General features: G+C 40.1%; 1 protein-coding gene across 2 annotated transcripts in view; it reads right to left on the reverse strand.

Moving 5' to 3' along the window:
* The window catches only part of SLC9A9 (solute carrier family 9 member A9), a 540019-nt gene that overhangs the window by 76022 nt on the left and 443383 nt on the right, over window positions 1–20614 (reverse strand). The gene's annotated exons all lie outside the window — the stretch shown is intronic.

Here is a 20614-nt window from a genome sequence, read left to right on the forward strand (position 1 = left end):
AGCAACAACAAAACAAAAAGACAAGTAACAGAATGGGCGATGATATTTGTGAACAACAGCTGTGAAAAGGGGTTAATAACCAAAATATATAAAGAACTCATATAACTCAATGCCAAACAAAGAATCCAATTACAAAACAGAGGACCTGGACAGAGGACCTGAACAGACACTTCCAAAATGACACACAAATGGCCAACTTGATAAGTGAAAAGATGCTCAACTGCATTAGTTATTAGGGAAATGCAAATCAAAACTGCAAGGAGATACCACCTCACTTCTGTTAGAATGGCTGTTATCAATGACACAAGTAATAGTAAGTGTTGGAGATGCTATGGAGAAAAAGGAAACCTCATTCATTGCTGGTGGTAATGGAAACTGGTACAGCAACTATAAAAAACAGTAAGGAAGTTCCTCAAAAAATTAAGAAATGAGTTACCATATGATCTAGAAACCCCAATCCTGGGTATCTAACCAAAAAACTTAAAAACATTTATTCACAAAGATACATGAACCCCTGTGTTCACTGAAGCATTATTCACGGTGGCCAATGTGTCCTTGGGTAAGGAAGATGTGGTATGTATACACAATGGAATACTACTCAGCCATAAGAAAAATATGAAATACTGCCATCTGTGACAACATGGATAATGGATAGACCTTGAGAATATTATGCTAAGCAAAATAAGTCAGCCAGAAAAAGCTAAGAACCATATAATTTTGCTCATATGTGGGATATAAAACTGAAACTCAGATACAGACAACAGTATGGTGACTGCCAAAGGGAAAGGGGTAGGGAGGGAGTAAAAGGGTAAAAGGGGCAAAATTTTCAGTGACAGAAGATGACTTGACTTTGGGTGGTAAACACACATTGCAATATACAGATCGTGTACCACAGATATGTACGCTTGAAACCCATGTGATCTTAGTAAGTGATGTCACCCCTATACATTTAGTAAATATAATTTCATTTTATTTTTTATTTATTTTTTAAATATTTTACTTATTTATTTTTAGAGAGGGAAGGGAGGGAGAAAGAGAGAGAGAGAGAGAAACATCAATGTGCAGTTGCTGGGGGCAGTGGCCTGCAACCCAGGCATATGCCCTTACTGGGAATCAAACCTGCGATGCTTTGGTTCGCAGCCTGCACTCAATCCACTGAGCTACGCCAGCCAGGGCTAGTAAATATAATTTTAAAAAAGGGAGCTATCAACAGTATCATATGCTGCTAAAAAGACATGACAGAAGAGAATTAAAAAATAATCTCTCCTCTATCTGGTTTAGAGCTACAGTGGTCACAGCTGACTTAATAAGCTGCTTTAGTAAAGCACTTAAGAGGGATGGATGCCAGATCCAAGTGCGGTGAGGAGCGGGAAGGGAACAAAGAGGGACAGTGAGTGTAGTCAACCTTTCTGAGGAGTTTGACTGTGAAACGGGAAGTGATAAAAGATGACTGATGAAGGGGTTGTGAGGTTCCCGGAAATTTTTATTTTTGTGGTGGTTGCTAAATGGTTAAGACTTAAACATGCTGAAAATCATTAAACAAATGATTTAGTTGAGGAAGAATGGTTGATGTCACAAAAGAAGAAAGTGTGAGAGGTAGGTTGGCTTTAATGTTTGATAGATTGAGAGGAGTTCCCGTCTAATGGCTTTTATGTGTTCTGTGAAGTAGGAGGTAAGCTTATTTATTGAGAGTGAGAGGAAAGCTGGAGAGCTGAAATTTGAGAAGAGCAGATATATGTTTGAGAAAGTAATTAAGGATAAAAATTGTAAGAGATGTGAAATAGGGTAATTGGGCAGTATGGGTTCATTTGAGGTTGGTGATCAATAATTTATAAGGGAATCCGTCTTCCCAGGTGCGTAAATCTCTGTAATAGGGCCCAGCTATTCAGGTGCTATCTCCTCAAAAGCAGCGAGTTGGGTTCATCACTGCTTGGGGTTTTGCCTGATGGGTGTACCAGGGAGATAATGGGCAGAGGAATCTAGAGTGCTTTCAAGGGTGTCATTAAAATGATGGAGCTCAGATTCCAATGTAAATAATAGGAAATTGGAGGAAAACCATAGATCTTCGGGGATAGAAGTTCCTATTATGTCAAAGAAAGTCTCATCTATTCAAATGCCATCCTAATACAGCTTGTCTACAGAAGGAGAAAACATGTTTAATTTAAAGTTATAAATCTTTAAAGTCACTGAAGATAAAGAATTTTTTTATTGAACTAAAGAACTAAGTTCAATTTTAACTACTCCCTCTCCCATGAAATTTGTAGGAGGGCCCAAACACAAACAAAACAAATTTCAAGAACAAGCTCAAGCTTGTATGTGTCTTATCTGAATATAGATTTCTGCTATATGCCAGCTACAACTCACAGCATAATCGATTTGCGGGGAAAAAATACTCTCTTTTTTCATTTGGATAAGCATAAAGGAACATCACTGTATGCAAAGAACTGTAATCCAGACGAGAAAAAAATGGAGAGAGAAGGATGAAAACCACAAGTTTACTCAAAGGGAAACCTCATTTAATTTTCCCATTATTCTCAGCAAAACAAATGCTGAGCTAATTGCTAGAGAAAGCTGATACTTGATGACATAAAAAATACACCTAAATATAACTAGCCTGAAGTCTCATTCCTTTTTCTGCATTATGTGGCCTTTTTATATCCAATATTATATTGTTTTTTTTTAAACTTTTGGATAAAATGAAAAAGGAAAGAGATAGAATTGGAAATAAAATTATGAAACAAGAGAAAAATAGTGAGAACTTTGCATTCAAATTCTATAAAATTTTTCAAATGACTGTTGTCAGCTTCCTTCACCAAATAAGTAATATTATGATCAAGGGCAAGTCCAGCTTTTCTTTATGTCCAGAGAGGAAAATGACTAACTATTCTGGAAAAGCAAGTGAAAGGAAATGGAATTTTCTTCTTACCAAGTAAACCTCGAATAAACACAAAACATCAAGGATTTAAGGACCTGAATGAACTTGGACCTGGTAGGACTCATAAACTGAAGCAATGGCTAAAACTACAGAAAGTGCCAATCTGTGAGCCTTTGAGATGACAGATGAAGTTTTTCTCAGCAAAAAACACTCAAGGAATATTTCATCATTGAATTTGGCCATGTACAGGCTGAGCAACTTTCACAAATGTGGCAACCAATCATTTAGGGCTTTGATAGAGATGGGGCTTTACGTATGGTTTACACAGATGGTAGTGTGGGAAAGGAGCAGGAACAGCTTTGTTTGTTTGCATTAACAAATGGAATGGTGAGGAAGATAAAAGGGGAAAGGAAGAAGATAACTCAAGGAAACAGGTAAGTGAAGAAATAAAAATGAAATTCAAAATGTCTCCAGTGAAACTGCTCCCAGTTGAGGTTCAGAGCTATAAAGCACAATAGAGGGCAAGGGCCCCTGGACGAAGTGTTCTGTGCTCTAGGTTTTAGCCCCAGCTTGGCCGAGCCTCTGCTGCCCTACCTGTAAAGACAGGAGAATGTCTTCCGCTCTGTGCTAAAACAAAAAGTTCACTGGCATTGTTACCTGCCCATGCTCATCCACAGCCATCCTATTTGACTTAGGATAGCTATCTTTTCAACCCTTCAAATGCTTGAGATATGTTTTACAGGTGACCATGACTGAACAGCTATTTCTGACTTGGTCTTCAGAGAATATTTCCAAAACCAAGTTGATGAAGAAAATCCAGTTGCAAGGTTAAACAGCCTCATTAAAAAGATCAGTCTATGTATTGTCAAGAGCAATGTAAGATTGATTCCTTTGTTTTGATCAGAATAGGGTAAAAATCAGGTAATGCAGGAAGCTGAATGGGAAGGTAAATGGCAATTAATGGCAGTGTGTTAAACTTTACTCCATTTATTTCTTTCATTTTCATGCATGCTTCCTGTGATTGATTCATGGAAATTAATATGTCAATTATTTACCTCTTGGAAGTCTAAGAAAGCATTTTTATTTACTGAATGCTATCAAAATGGGCTACTAGCCCTGGCCAGGTTGCTCAGTTGGTTGGAGCATCATCCCATGCACCAAAGGGTTGTGATTTGATCCCCCTGTCTGGGCACATGCCTAGGATGCAGGTTCAGTTCCCAGTCAGGGCAGGTACAGGAGGCAACCAAATGATGTTTCTCTCTTATATTAATGCTTCTCTCTCTCCCTTCGTCCCTTCTTCTCCCTAAGGCCAATAAACATAACCTTGAGTGAAGACTTAAAAAATATGGGTTATTATATTTTGTTGAACTTGTAAACATAAAAACATGACAAGTGTGCTCTGTTTCTGGAAGGCAGATTCCAAATGTGCAGTGGAGAGGGAGCCAGGCAGCTCCCTCCTTTCTTCACCCAAAGCCACCCCTTTTTCATAAAAGTGGCTTTTGTTTGGCTGAATTCTCAGAAAAATTTGTGTTAGGCACTTCCATTGTGCAATGTGGTTTTGGTTGAAAGCATAAATATATATAAAAGACTGAAAAATGAGTTCTAATTTCTAAGATCATTAAAAACTGTGGAGGATACTATACAGGAATCATGGGTTATTTAGGCCTCAGGGGTTGCTGAACTTGCATGCAGACTGCTTTGTGTTTGGGGAAGTGCTCTTGTTAAAGGCCAGAAGGGACATTCCATGTACTTTACATATGAGGAAACTGGGGCTTGGAGGGCTTGGCTCAAGCTCACATGGCCATCACCACTGGGGACAAATACCAGGACTTCTGACTTGAAATCTTGCTGCTTTGTGACCTTTGGGGCCCAAATGCATGTTCTTTGAATGTGATTTCTGATTTAGCTGCAGAACACCTGACTTTTCTCACAAGGAGCACTATTTATTTAAATAGTTGCTTGAATGCAATGCTTGCAATTGTATTTTATGATAGAAAAATAGTTTGTTTGTATGGTGAGTGGGATCCCCAGTGATTCTCCTGATCATAGTGCAGGAGGAAGGCAGCTGCACCAGGTTTCTGATGACTGTAGCTATGGGCATCCAGTGGTCCCCTGCCCCAGCCCCTGCCCCTGGCTGCTGTGAGACCAGCACGGTACCCATGGAGCAGTCCCCCCTCTGTGTGTTTATTCCCAGTTAGGGACATGTGGCGTTTCAGCCCACTGTTGAGCTGGAGCAGAGTTATTTTTCCTGAAGAGCCTACAGTTGAGTTTAAAGATGTTTACCTGAGAGGAGGGGTTCAGTGACAGTCTTTGGCCCCTGCAGAGGCAGGGATGCCTGGCCAGCCCCGAAAGCCCCTGGGCAAGCCTTATCCACAGAATGAGGGAAGAGCTGCAGTGTGGTGAGGAAGGACGGTGAAGCACATCAATTCATGTCCTTGAATAATAACCTTGAATAATAGGTCCTCTACTGAGGACCTATTTTTTTCCTCAGCCCTATGGTAGTCTGAAGTTTAATATTGAAAATCTCACAAGAGTCCTGAAAGGCAGGCATTATTATTATAATCATCATCCCCATTTTACAAATGAGGAAATCAAGGTTCAAACAGTTCAAGTAACTTCCCCCGTGTCACACAGCTGGTATGTGGCAAAGATCTAAATCCAGCACTTTGACTCATGTCTCCTGCTGTTCCAGGCTAACGAGTTTGAAGTTGACTTCGCAGGATATGGTATCACAGCTGTAATCATAACATAAGTTAACCTGAGGGTTAATTTAAGCAAAGTCTACAAATAGGAGCTAGGTTGATGAGACTGAATTTTCAAAAAATACTAAAATAAGTGTTCTGCCTCTTTTTGAGTAGGATGTTAACTGCAGAGCATCACCCTAGGAAATACAGTGTGGAAGAAAGAACAAGTGCACTCCAAGTTCCAGGGAATACCACTTGTGATGCCAGTCTGGCTGAATGGCTTTTTAAAAACATTTTCTTTGATTTTTTTAATAGTATTTTTTTCCATTACCATTTCTCTCTCTTATGCCCCACCCCCACAATCACCACACTGTGATTGGGATATGGGAAAGGTCCATGTCCATGAGTCCTTTTTCTTTTAATGTGATCCCTTCACCCCCTAACATCCTTTCCCATAGCTGTGATCCTGCTCTCTATCTATGGATCAATCTCTGTTCTGCTTGTTAGTTCACTTTGTGAGATTCCACATATGCATGAAATCATATGGTATTTGTCTTTGTCTGGCTGGCTTATTTCACTGAGCATAATGTTCTCCAGGTCTGTCCATACTGTCACGAGGGTAAAATTTTCTTTTTTTTTTTTTTTTTTACAGCTGAGTAGTATTCCATTGTGTAAATGTCCCATAGTTGTTTTATCCACTCATCTACTGATGGGCACTTGGGTTGCTTCCACATCTTCACAATTGTAAACAATCCTGCAATGAACATAGGGGTGCTTATATTCTTTCAGGTTAGTGTTTTGGGTTTCTTCAGATATATCCCTTGAAGTGGGATCACTGGGTCAAAAGGCAGATCCATTTCAAATTTTTTGAGGTATTTCTATACTGCTTGCTGCAGTGGCTGCATCAATCTGTGTTCTTACCAACAGTTTTGTCCCAGTGAACAGACTCAACAAGAACACAGACCAGGTCTATATAAATATACTTTCACCTGGGGGAACCAACCACTCATCTTCCCTTACAACATTAGACTTTCCACCTCCCCTGTTTCTGTGACTTGCAGAAGTAGAACACAGCCATGAGTGATGCAATCTTCACATCCTAGGAATGCTACTCCCTGGCCCCTCCTCCAGGCAGCCTGGATACTCCCAAGAATGCAACATCTAATTCTATGTATTTGGGGGGCAGAGTTTACCAGCATCTATCCCTGTCTATTCTCATTGCAACAACTTTTATTTAGGCCCTTGTGACTTCTTCCTAATCAATGCTGTTAATCAATCTTTCTAAACTCCCATGTCCACAAAAATCATCTGATTCTCCATTATGTATAGAATCAAATCTAGACACCTCCACCTGGTACTCAAAATCTTTACAGATTTCCTTAAACACAGCTTGTGAGTCCCTTCTCTTAATAGCCAACCCTACATGTGCCAAGCTTCGTCTCACTTTATCCCAGGCTCGTGTAATACTGTTCCATATTCTCACTTGTGCTTGGGACCTTTGCTTTGCCTGGGAAGACTTAAGCATATCTCATGTTTGTTCTGTACTTCCTAGTTTTGAAAGTGGTTTCACTTACCTTATTCTACTTGACAATTATAGTTACTATGGGGCAGACATCATTATGCTCATTTTACAGATTACAAAATATTGGCTCTGAGCAGGCCTAGAACCTGAGGTTCCATAGCCAAGGGGCCGAGGCAGGATTAGAAGGTAGCTCTGCAAATTCACTCTATTTCACAGCTCTGTGTTTCTTTTCTCTCTTTCATCTGGCCTTTCCTCTGACTCCCTCCAATTTCTACTTTTTTCCAATTTTTACCTTTTTCTCAAAGTCCAGCTCAAATCCACTAACTCTATGAACACTTCCAGAATCATTTGCGAGGGCTGATGACTCTCTTCTTTTTGAGCTCTTAACCAGCTTGCCTGGCATTTAAAGCAATAAGGGGAAAGGCCTGAGAATTCCTGAATAAGGGTTTAAGGCCAATATAGATCTAGGTTTTAAATCTTTTTGATCATGACTCCCATTAGGAAACATATTTTATATCACAAACTAGTGTATACACATACCTAAAACAAAATTCATGTAATAGTATTTACTTTTAATTCTGCAATGTACTATAATATTTCCTCTAGCCTACTTTCATTTGTCAAGAAGTGTTGGTTAGAAACCCACTGAAATGATTTTGGGAACAATTAATGAGTCCTGATCATCAGTTTGGAAAACTCTGGTTTAAATCAAAGAGTAGCAGAAGACTGAGCTAGCAAGAGAGCTATGTTCATCAGGGATTTGATCTGTCATTCATAATGGGAACACAAACAGTTCTCACAGTGAGGCCAGGAAGGAAGGGCTGCAGCTGGAGAGTACCAGCTTCTACTTGCTGGAAGGTCAAGGATAGGATTTATTTTTTTCCAACTTTATTGAGGAATAACTGATGAATAAAAGCTGTCCATATTTAAGGTATATGATGTAATGTTTTGATGTGTGTATTCATTGTGAGTTGATTGCCATATCAAGCTAATTAACAAATCCATCATCTCATGTAGTTAAAACATTTTTTGTGTGATAATTACACTTAAGATCTACTCTCTTAGCACATTTCATGCATACAATATGGTATTATTCATTATAGTCATTGTGCTTTTCTTCAGATCTCCAGAACTTACTCATTTTGCATAACTGAAGCTCTGTGCCCTTTGACCAGCATCTCCCCACTTCTCCCACCCCAGCCCCTGGCCACCTCCATTCTCCTTCCTGCTTTTATAAGTTTGATGTTTTTAGATTCCACATATAGGTGAGATCATGAAACAGGATTCTTAATGGGCTGATTAGGGGAGTGGTGGTGGTGTGTTTCTGTTTCACAATCAGTGGTGTCCAACCTCTCGGTGTCTCTGGGCCACAGTGGAAGAAGAAGAGTTGTCTTCGGTCACACATGACAATAACTGATGAGTGAAAAGAAGGTTTTAAGTAGATTTACGATTTTGTGTTGGGCCACATACCCTGCCAGTAAGTCATCTTGAAAAGAGTGGGATTTGTGGGTGTCAGAGGACTGGGGAGGAAGATTTCTCAGTAAGACCTATCTGTAGACTGAGAGGAGCCTTATGTATGTGTCTTTATCGTGAATATAGCAGAAAATCAGCTAGAATTTTAAAATAATAAAAATATAATAAAATTCTTTGTTCATATCTGTATAGTGAGTCTTTTCAGGCCTGTAAATCTGTCACTGGATTTAGTATCACTTCAACTTTATGATGTACTTGATGTTTGCAAAGCATTTGTACAATTACCAATGAACAAATTGTTCATCTTCTGAAAATTTCATTTCAGAGAAGACCTGAGGACTTTAGACTAAAAGAAAAAGAAAAAAATGGAAAAATAAATGGTCCAGCTAAAGACAAGCCTTCTGAGATTGTGCTGCTGGACTTGTGTAAGGTGTGGGGTACCGGGGCCCTCTCCTCCTCCACCACCCACATTCTGCCTGTCAGCCTGAAGCAGGGGAGGGAAAAGCACAGGCTTGCTGCCTGCAGCCCAAGTGCTAGGTGGAGTGAGGGATGCAGGACGAGATGTCTGCAGTTGCTGGGAAAGGCTAGAGAGGAAAGAGACAAAGCAGTTACCATTTTCTGTTCCAGCTATTAAAGACATGATAAAGGACTGGGGGTACTTTCTTAGAAGCCTGTATTTATAAACCGGAAATCAACTCTTGCCAAGTTTATAGGAGAACAGTCAGTGAAGCCCAACGCACTGGTGGATTTCAAGGAATTTCAAGGAAATGGCTTCAAGGGATGTAAAAGGCAGTGGTTTGAGGATGTATGTATTTCCTTTGGAAACACTTATCTCTCCTGGGCTTCTAGATCCTACATGAACCATTTGCAACCTTTCTCATCTCACAACACACATAAACTCATGACTCAAATTCTGCTGCCATTTATTTTTTGCTAACAAAAAACCCCATATGTATAATTTTGATTCATTCACACTGGATGGCTATTGTGCTAGCCGCTGTCATTTAAAAAAAATTTTTTTTCACAATCTAAGGAAAAAGAAGTCAGTGCACTTAACTCAATAGTCAGGTGTCACATGGTTTAAAAATCCTTGCAGAACACTGGTTGAAAATTGCTGCCCTATATTGAAAAGCCCACAGCATCAGCTACCACTGGCAAGCCTGTCCCAGAAGGCTGAGCAGGGCCTGAGGGCTGGTCGCATTTATCAGATAAGGAGCAAAAAACAGTCTTTTTGTTGAATGTGAATTTGAATTCAACGTTTTCTGTTAGGTTAGTTAAAGCCTCTGTCAGAAATTATCCCATTTCTGACCATGAATAAGTAACTGAAATATTAGAGCTGAGTTGAGAGACTGACTTGGCTTTTTAACTAGAAAACATGCTGGTAGATCCTAATAGTTACACCACTGGATTATTTTTGTTACTGAACACTAAGAATCAGTGTGTTAATGAAATGATACATTTATATTTTGAAACAAATATTGAATGGTCCAAAATTTCTTTCAAGAAAGAATGAAAACATTCATGTCCTTATTTTTATCCATAGAAAACTGGCGGATATTTTTGGGAGCTACTGTCCAGAATGATTTTAGATTTTATTGTTCTCCCTGTTGCAGCACCGTCCACGTGGTCACGTGTTCTCTTCATTGTAACTAACTGGACTGTGTGACTCTGCGCTGAAAATGCTGTGTGGCCTCCTGCTGCCCATGCTGTCCCATGACAGCCCTCCAGGTTCACTCTCCACCCGACTGTCAGCCTGGACTCTCCTCCCCAAACACCTCACACCCTGATCGCGCCTCTGCCTGTGCTGTCTCCTGTGCTGGAAAGCCCCTCACATCCTCAGCCCAGCTCCTGGCAGATTGTTCTTTTTTAATCCCCTTTTCCAAAGTTCCTTCTGTGTGAATTGCTTTCTCAATTCTCCAAAGCTGGTTAGTTGGTTATACCCCACTCCAGCTTCCATAGCACTTTTATTCATAACTTTAATACAGTTCTTAGTGCATTGGTGGCTGTGTGTCTACCTCATTAGGATATTGGCATCTTGAGGGCAACCACCCTCTCTCTGTGGCTTCAGAAGAAGCTGGAAGACATACTTATATTTTGGGGGGAGCAGGGGAGAAGTACTAAAACTAAATTCTGTTAAGATAATTGAAGAAAATTTAAACAAAATACTTATTTTTTTCCAGAGGAAGAAACATTAAAATTTAGTCCAATTCTGGAAGCTTTAAATGTGTAGGTACCTCATGAATGACTGTCCTACAAATGAACCAGATTTGTGACAGAAGGGAGACTGAAAAGGCTCTTTAGCTTCTGACACATTGCTCTACCTTTTAGTCATCTGAGTCACCAGACAAAAACATAACATTCATGCCAATGAAAGAGAAGTCTAATTACACCGGGTGTAGGGAATACAATTAATGCCAATGAAAGGGAACTCTGACTTTATCAGGTGTGGGGGGAAATATTCATGCCAATGAAAGGGAATTCTGACTTCACCACATGTGGGGAATAAGAGTTTCCATCTTGGCTTAAAGGCTGACGGTACTGTCCTCTGGAGGCCACCCTTTTCCCTTCGTCTTTCCGAGTCAGGGCCTTGCAGGTAGATTTGTTCAGGCTCCCTCCTGCTATTCATGCATCCTTGTCACAGGACTTTCCTCCAGGTTATTCCCTCTGCTCAGAATTCTCAGCCTCCCTTTCTATTGTTTAATTTCATGCCAGGAGACCCCATTCCTCCCTGGACTCTTTCCCCCAAGACTAGAAGAATGGTGTGTGTGTCTCCAACATCTCCTGCTTCACTAGTGACCAGCATGCTTACCTCTCTTCTCACTTTTATGTCTGAGCTGGTTTGACATAACTTGACACTATGTCATCACCATCTGTCTTGTGAAGTGAACTTCTATTGGGGCAGGCCCCTGTTGGCCCATGTGTATTGTGTTTTGTCTACTGTAGCTTCACATGCAGATGAGGGCTAGAAACTGTGGTCCGCGAGACAGACCCTGCCTCATCTCCCTGTCAGGTGATAACACGTGAGGCCAGCTACCGTGACATGCCGACAAGATGTCTCTGGTAGCTCGTGAGTTTGTTGGCAGCCTGTAAATGACTTGGCTCCTATAGTTGAGAAGGAGTAACCAAGTAGCAATTAAAGAATATTAAAAAAAAACAAAACAAAACTTTTTCTCCAAGGGAACTAAGTGGTGATGGAAGGAGACTTGACTGCATATACAATGTACACATAATGTATTATAGAAGTGTACCCCTGAAACCTATATAATTTTATTAACCAATTTCACTGTAGTAAATTCAGTAAAAAAGAATGGGGTTAGGAGAACTTCCAGGTTGGTGAGCAAGTGGAGACAGGAAGATTGTTACATACTTGCAGACGACATGGGGGCCCCACCCCCTTCCCTACACACCTGGCCCTATGCATCTCTTCCATCTGGCTGTTTCTGAATTATATCCTTTTATAATAAATCAGTAATCTAGTAAACAAACAAACACAAAACCTAAATTTAAAACAGGCAACACTGAGGTAATACCTATATTTTTGTCAGTCTTAGCATTTTTTCTTCTTTTTTCCCTCATAAAATGATTCAATACTAATCCAGAAATTTTCAAATATAACATCACACTGCTAATGACAAAACACACGGCTACACCTGAAAGGAGCAATTGAAAGATTTCCTTTATCACAAGAAAGTACAAGAGGAGTAATTATCATCAAAGGCTGCACTGTTTCCATTGTGGGACAGGAAAATTGCTGCACTTCTCTGTTAAGTCCAAAGTGCTATCCGTGGTATAGTTTCAGGAAAAAATAACTGTGGGATGATGGACTATAACTTAGAAGAATCATAAATAAAACAATGGAATATGCATAATAGAGGACACAAAAATCTACCTACTACCCAGCTACATCCATTTACTCAAGATCAGATAAGAAGATTTATATCTGATTTTATAGTCTAAGTGGAACCTTTTTCAAAAAAATTTTAAATAAAGACTGAAGATTTTGTTATGGTATTAGGATATGGCTGTTACAGCTAAAAATTATTGTAAACACACAAAATAATGGCTCTTTTGGTCACTTGGAGATAATAAATGACAACGAGTACTAAGCACATTAAATGATGCTTCCCTTTAAGAGATTAGACATCATTGGGTAGTAACGATAACAATAAAGCTAACATCATTGAGCACTGTTTTAAGTAGTTTGTGTAAACCTGTGAGGGAGGGACTTCTATTATTCCCATTTTGCAGCTAAGAGCCTGAGGCACAGAGAGCGTAAATAACTGCTAAAAATACACAGCTAGTTAGTGGATAGGCTACAAAAGCAAATCATTGAATCCTGACCACAGAACCAGACTTTTTTCTACTTGATCAAAATCAAAAATAGAATGTTTAAGTTCATCTTTGTTTTAAATCATCACCCGAGGATGTGTTTATTAATTTCTAGAGAGAGAGGAAGGCAGAGAGAAATGAAAACATTGACGTGACAGAGAAACATCAACCAGTTACCTCCCATATGCACACCAAACAGGAATTAAGTCTGCAATGTAGGTATGTGTCCTGACTGGGAGTAGAACCCCTCAACCTTTTAGTGTATAGGATGACACTCCAACCAGCTGAGCCACCTGGCCAGGGCTAAGTACACCTTTATGTCACAATCATGATCCTGAAAAGACATCTGTAAATCAGAACTTTAAAAACAGAACCAGATTGGAAGGTAAGCTTTTCGAGAATTTGTCCATGGCTATATTATCCCTAGTGTCCAGGACAGTGTAGCTCTTGATAAACATATTATGATAAATGAATAAATAAACAAATGAGGAGAGTCTAATATACTGCTTTGCAAAGAGAACATGCTCCATAGATAGTTTTAAAAATTGGATTTAGAGGAGTTTATTTTATGAATCTATTCCAGAAGAGGGGGAGTTACCTTCTGAATTTTTATTTTCATAAATTCAGATTTTAATATTGTTTGCTTAAAGTAAAGATGAAATGAGACAGCATTAAAAACTGCAGGGGAAAAGACAAAACAAATCAAGAATGCAAAGCCTTATAGAGTCCTAAAATTATTGTAGGAAACTCAGTTATCAACTGGGGATCTACAATTTTTTACAACCTCAGCAGGGGCCCAACACGTTCGGGAAACAGTTCACAACATCATACTTGTAGTCACTTGCCAGAGCTCCAGAAGAGCCGTAGTCCAGCTATGGGACACTGCTACGTCTTTAGGCCACCGGGTCTTGAGAAAACTGCACTGTTTAACTGTTTTAATATGTTTGGGCTCTGAGAGGGAAGTGAACCAATATCCATCAGTAGAAAGCTATTTTAATAACTAGCCAACTTTTCCAATGGATTTAGCTAAAACAAAGGACAGTATTTATTATTCCCATTATATGGAAGGAGACATCAGGAAAAACCCTAGTTATGATCTGAATAAAAGACGGCTCACATTTCCAGGCATTGTGAACATTTTCCGACACTGGTTCTCACCGAAAAGTCAGAGGAACACAAGGATCCTGGAAGTATTTTCTCTTAGTGAATTTCAATTTCATTACACTTAGGTGCTAAGTTAAATGCTATCTATAAGATCTTTCTATACCAGCCCCTGTGAGGACAAGGGTGATGGACAGTCAGGCTGAATCCCCTCAGGATTAACCACCTGGGAGGGTGTGGTAGATGAAAGCTGACTCTTCCCCACAGTCAGCTCCCCCTAGTGGGAGGGGCAGCCCTCACAATGTCATGTGTACCCTGAGCAAATAAGCAAGACTTCATGAGGGTCAACTATGCCTACCCCATTTGCTGCTGGGCCTTCAGTACTAGTATATGGTCTGGCACAAAGTAGGCAGTCAATAAATCATTCATAGCACAAATGATTTTTTACTTACATCTTCTGCTATCCTTTCTGCTGCTACTGAAGGTAAAACAGAGCCTACCCATGACTAGTGAGGTTGCTGATGGTGAAGAACCATCACATAAAACTATCGATTGTGTGCCACTCACAATAGCATCACACATAATTCTACCAGCAATCAGCGGACAAACCACTGAGCCAGGTCCCTTGGATTCTTCAGGTAGACACCGACCGCTCTTTGTTGATTATGAATGCTGGATCCCAGTCCATCAGTGACCTTGGATGTACCTTTTCCCTCCTTTGGGCTCAGCTGCCTCATTTATAAAACCAGGATCACAGACCTAACATTCCTTGCTCCTCCGAGAGTTTTTTGTGAAGTAAACTCAAGTCATTCACAAGGCCACAGTCCTACCCCAATAAATAATTCATGAATGCCTCAGCTAGTCAGAATAAGAAACAACTGCAAGGCAGTGATCATTATTTAAAATGGAAATTATTGCTCACAATATTCATACCTATGATTTAAAATAAGTGTGACTGTGTAGGATATAATGAATTCTGCCAAGTTTTAGGAGGGGAAGTCTCCCCACTCCCACTCTCCTTTTTAAGACTGCAGTGCCATTACATTTAAATTCATTAAATACTTGGGCCCAAGTATCATTTTAAATTATCCTGATGCTCATGTTTACTTTTCCTGGAATGCAGCCCCAGCCTGTTACACTTTGGTACAGGAGGGGGTCTGGTATCCGCCACTTTCCTTGCCAAACTCTTGAGTGGAAAATTCACCCGCACATAATGTATGAGCCTTTCATTCTGCTGGTAATACCACTATGTGCTCTTCATTCCAAACTGGTGATGGGAAGGAAGTCTCCATCCACGTGGCTTTATGTAATTCTGTTACTGTGTCAACTTGCCAATCCATTGTTATCTTTGCACTTTATTCACACTTATGTAAAATGTTGGCAACCACATGATAATTCCTTATTTTCAGTTGATATCAGCATACAGGAAGTGTTAAACATTATTTTAGGCTGCCTTTTTTTTTTTTAGAAAAGGTCATTCTTATCTGGTGTCATTCACATTTGTAAGATTAACACATATACATGCTTAAAGGGAGAGATGATAACCGAGAGAATGGCAGAGACTGTAGGAAACAGACCAGCAGAGTCATTAGTCACTGTGAATAAGGCAACATAAGATTCCCACACCAGCTATGCAATAACACTGTGAGTCTAAGCAAGTCATTTTGTCTAATGACTTAAGATCCGAATACAAGGGCATCAATTTCTACTCCTAACCTTCTTATTATAAAAGACTGTTAGTGAGGATGGCAGGTGGCTCTAAAATTTTGAGTTTTCATATTAATAAAGTGAATACATGAGATGAGAGAAGATACATTCCAAAATTACCCAGGCAGAGAGTGGCTTCTAAGCCTGATTCTGAATATACCAAATCAGGTACACTGCTTAAACCTAAGGAAGGATGGACCAACCATTGGAGGTCAGTGATGTAACTGTCCCTGCCTAGGGAGTGGGACACTGAGGCTGGGGAGGTTGGATATCTACATGTTGTGTGCCATTTGAATGCCAAAGAGCAGCCTGGGTAAAAACTCTAGGATTATATCTAGTATGCCTTGCTCTGCTTTCAGACTCAGCAACCTTTAGATAATTAATTGGATTTTCCAGCTACATTCATGTCCAGAATGAAGGTGCCCTAGATAGCAAATTGTTTGTTTGCTTGTTTCTTTCATTCATTCACTCATTCGTTCGTTCAACAAATGTTTATTGTGTTCACTATGTGCCAACCTCTGTTCTATGCCTTGAGGACACACCCATGGATGAAAACAGACCCAAACCCCTGTTTCCAGAAAGCATATGTCCTGGTCAGATGGTGGTAAGTGTTCCAGTGAAAAATGAAGTAGGGAGGGGGTGAAAGAAAGAGTGCTCCTGTTGGGATTGCTAATTTAAATTGTTTTTTAAAAACTTTATTTATTGATTTTCCAGAGAGAGAGAGAGAGAGAAGAGACTGATTTGTTGTTCCACTTATTTATGCATTCATTGGTTGATTCTTGTATGTGCTCTGACTGGGGATCAAACCCCAAACCTTGACTGTGTCAGGACAATGCTCTAGTTGAGCTACCCAGTCAGGACCTGGACTGCTAATTTAAATATGGGGCCAGGAAGCTCTCAGTGGAAAGTTGAATGGAAGAGATATAGGAAGAGGCATGTGAGTGTCTGAGGGCAGAACATCCCCAGTAGAGGGAAGAGTCAGTGCAAAGGTTTGGAAGCAGGAATGTGCTTGGTATGTCTCAGGAAGGCCAAGGAGCAGGAGCAGGAGAGGGGTCTGGAAGGACACTAGGGTTCACATTGAAATTTGAACCTTCTCATGACTGGGAAAGAGTGTTTCTCCCCATAGGAATATATATAATCATTTAGGGAGTCAATGTTGTTTTATACCTGCGCCTCCTTCAGGCTTGGCTAGAGTGCATCTATCTCTATGAAACTAAACCAGTTAGGAGTCTTTGGCATATTCAGCTTTCTGCCCCTGAAAAGTCAAGGACCTGACTCAGCACTTGGGACTGCTTTATGGTAATGCTCTTGGGGTGACCAACAATGACCCCAACCTTATCACCCCATATATCTTCAATAGCTGTTTGAGATACGAGCTCTACACTACACAATGTGAGCAGTCTCTATTATTCACTGATGTAACGGTGACTTTATGAGCATGTAGGAATGGGGCTTTACATGTGGCCAGGGACATCATTCATGGACATAGAGCTGTCGTGATAAAGTTCATTGAAGTATGTTAATGGACTTTAGCATGAGGCAGATCTGAGCCTGAATTGTGGAATTGACACTGGCTATGGAATCTGAAGAAAGTTAAGTTTCCTGAAAGTTTGTTTCTTTCACCTCAAATAGCATGCTTGTAAGAATTTAATAAACCAAAAGAGTGGTTATGAGAACTGAGTGAAGTAATGTACCCAGCAGCAAACCATTGGTTCTCAGTAGCAATTCCCCTTCTCGTCTCTTCGTTCTCAGTTTCTCCTTTGCACCGCATGACTCAGAATTACTGCTGAGTGACTCATAATGAAATCTTAATTAATCATCAATTTTGGCACCACAGGCTTCCAACAGCACTCTCAAACAGGGGAGCCCGGGGTTGTCTGAGCAGAGGCCAACACCACCAGCAGTCCGTGTGTGTTGCACTACAGTCTCTACAGAGCAGTGCAGGTGAAGTGAAGTAATACAACACCCAACACAGTAGTTGTCCATTGTTCGTCTTCATCAAACGTTTATTTTTGTTACTTTTGTCCTCCTGTAGTTTTGAAAAATTTTTATGGAAATGTATATGTGTTTTAATTATGCTATGAAAAAGTAAAAAAAAAAGTAAACAAAATTATGTGAGTCACAGTAGCTTGTTTTCTTGATAACGATGGTGAATTTAGATGGTCTTTTTCCTATTCTTGGATCTGAATATTGGGCATAAACCGAGTGTGAATTGAAATTGTGGTTGTTAATTTTATGGGTCACCTTTGTTGGGGGGCCTTAAGAGCAAACCTGAGGTTTCCCCACGAAAGAAGTTCTGCCTCAAGCTGCAGCACTGGCTCCTGGCTGCCAGATTCCAGCCTGCTGACCCGCCCTGTGGGTTTTGCGCTGTCCAGCCTCCACAATCACTTGAATTCCCATTCCTTGAAAAAACCCTTCTTTTGCATGTGCATATGTGCATATGTATGTATGTATGCTCTGTATATATGTGTATACACATGCATGTGTTTGTATGTATATATGCATGCATGCATTTACATGTATATAGCTCCTGCCAGCTCTGTTTTTGTTTCTCTAGAGAGCCCTGACTGATACAGGTGAACATGAAGGCTTATTTATTCTTATTTTTCTGTCAGTAATTCTTTATGATGTCTCATTTGCATGATGCAATTTTACTGAAATGAAACTTGAGCAGCTCCAAACTGCATAATCAATTTCTTTCTGCCTCACAACAATTTCTTTTTGTCCTGGCCAGGAAACCTGACCCTGGGGTGGGAGCATCATCCACCCACTGGCGGAGGCCAGCAGAGCCTACCTGTGAGGTTCATGGGGCACATTACCGGGGTTCTGTGGGGACAATAGTAGAAACACAATGCCTGGTGGATGATATGTCTCTAAAATTACAGATATATCAAGAAGTCACAGAGTGGAAACTCGTTCATTTGCTACTCTCTGGGCATGAATTGCAAGTATAACTAGGATATTAAAACTTTGTTGTCTAAGTGAAAATATGTTTGTGTAGTGATGATAGTACTGCAATTTCTAGGATGAATGCACAGGAGGACAAGTTATCATGAGAAAGGGTATCACTGAGAGCATAAATCTGCTTTTATTTGTTGCTAATCTGTCCATTGTGATGGGGACAGATAAACCCTGCTGAAAAGTGAGGTAAGAACTTTACATCATCTGAATTTAGAGCCACTACTCTACGCCTAAAACCTGGCTGGATTCCCACTTCATTTTCTTGTTTTAAAGTTAGTTTTTCCCTTTATTCCTTTTCTTCATTCTAAAGCCTTCCTCACAGTGCTGCCAGAATTTGAACAAAGACATCTTTGATCTCATTTCCAATTTACCATTTTCCTCCTATATATCTTGTCATAACCAAGCAGCCTTTATGTGCACTCTTTAGTTAATTTTTTTTTTTTTTACTTTGTACAGATTTGGTTATCAGACACTTTAAGCAATGGCAGGGGAAATTGTGTTTTCAGAAGAGAAATCAACCAGGAACATTAACCAGCATGACTTGGTAAGAACCAGCTTCTCCCAGGAAGCTATGGGTAGTTACTGAGTTCCCAGCACCTCCAAAAGATAGTTAATGGCCAAGAGAAACTGCTTTTAAGGTGGTAGCAACCTACACTGTCCATTAAAGCTCACAATCGAGTGAGGTAAGATATCTGATCATAGGTAACAGAGCTATGGAAAAACGAAACTGCAGCCTCAAAAAACCTCCACTTTCCACTCTCCATTTTGTAACTCCTGGAATGCTCTACTTTTTTCAGAATTGCTTTCTAACTCTCACCTTGTTTTACTTTTGCTTCTGCCACCTTCATGTGCCTTTTCTTTACTTCATTCTTACTTAATTTTTGTGTACACAGTCATTCCTTTAATTTGCTTTCTTTCCTTTTTACTGTGAATTTCCTGTATTTCTCTTGCCTCTTCTCCCCTTTCCATTTTTACCTCTTTTTCATCTTATTCTTTGAATTTCATTTCTCAGTTCTTAATTCTTCTTCCTCTCCTACTGATCTATTCTGGCTTTAATCATTGTTGAGAACCTCTAAAATCACCTAGTGACTGATATTTTCTCCCTGAAAGAAGAGGGATTTGTGACTATGGAAAACTAACTACAAAGACCCGACACATTCAATTTTCAGTGCAGTCCTCTCCTTTCTTCTGTGATGCTTTTGCTTGGGATTAGAGCTGGACTGCTTACTGCAGCTCACAATGGCAAAGCCCTTCTGGCCTGACTTCTCTGCTCTGACTTCTCCGCCCTGACTTCTCTGCCCTGTGAGTCACAAGGCAAGGTACGTCTGAGACACTGTGTTTACACTGATTGCTGGAATTTTAAAATTGCCCTTCACTGTGAAAAACTTACACAGGTCTGCCTGGAAAACCAACGCATGGCAAGGTGAATCTGAGCCACTGTGTTTACACTGATTGCTAGAATTTTAAAATTGTGTTTCACTGGGAATAGCTTACTGAACTCTGCCTGGAAAACCAAGTAGTGTTATTTTATAATGACCAGAAGCATTGTTCTCCTTGGCCCATTCATTCCCCCTCCCCACTCCTTCATTATTTACAGCATCCACAAAAGCACGCACATGAGTTCCTGGGAGAGGGTGAAGGAGCTTTGTGTTGTCTCTCAGGCCAGCTGGACCAGGAATGAGATCTTGACAAAGGGACAACAGTAAAATATCAACTAATAAAATAGATTGGTCCTTCAGGACTCTAGGTTTTACATCTGACATTCAGAAATAGTAGGCAGCCATGAAAACACCACATTCATTTGGCCCTGAGAGATTTCAGTGTAGCCTCTTATAACACCTAAATATGGACTACACAACTTTTCAATTTTTTAAATCATTGTTTTTGATAAGTTTGGTGTGAATCCACTTTACCTTTTTGTGCTTCTGGAAGAACTGGAGTGCAAATCTCAGCAAGTAAGAG

The sequence above is a fragment of the Phyllostomus discolor genome, chromosome 2 (assembly GCF_004126475.2).
Source record: "Phyllostomus discolor isolate MPI-MPIP mPhyDis1 chromosome 2, mPhyDis1.pri.v3, whole genome shotgun sequence".
Taxonomy (NCBI): Eukaryota; Metazoa; Chordata; class Mammalia; order Chiroptera; family Phyllostomidae; genus Phyllostomus; species Phyllostomus discolor.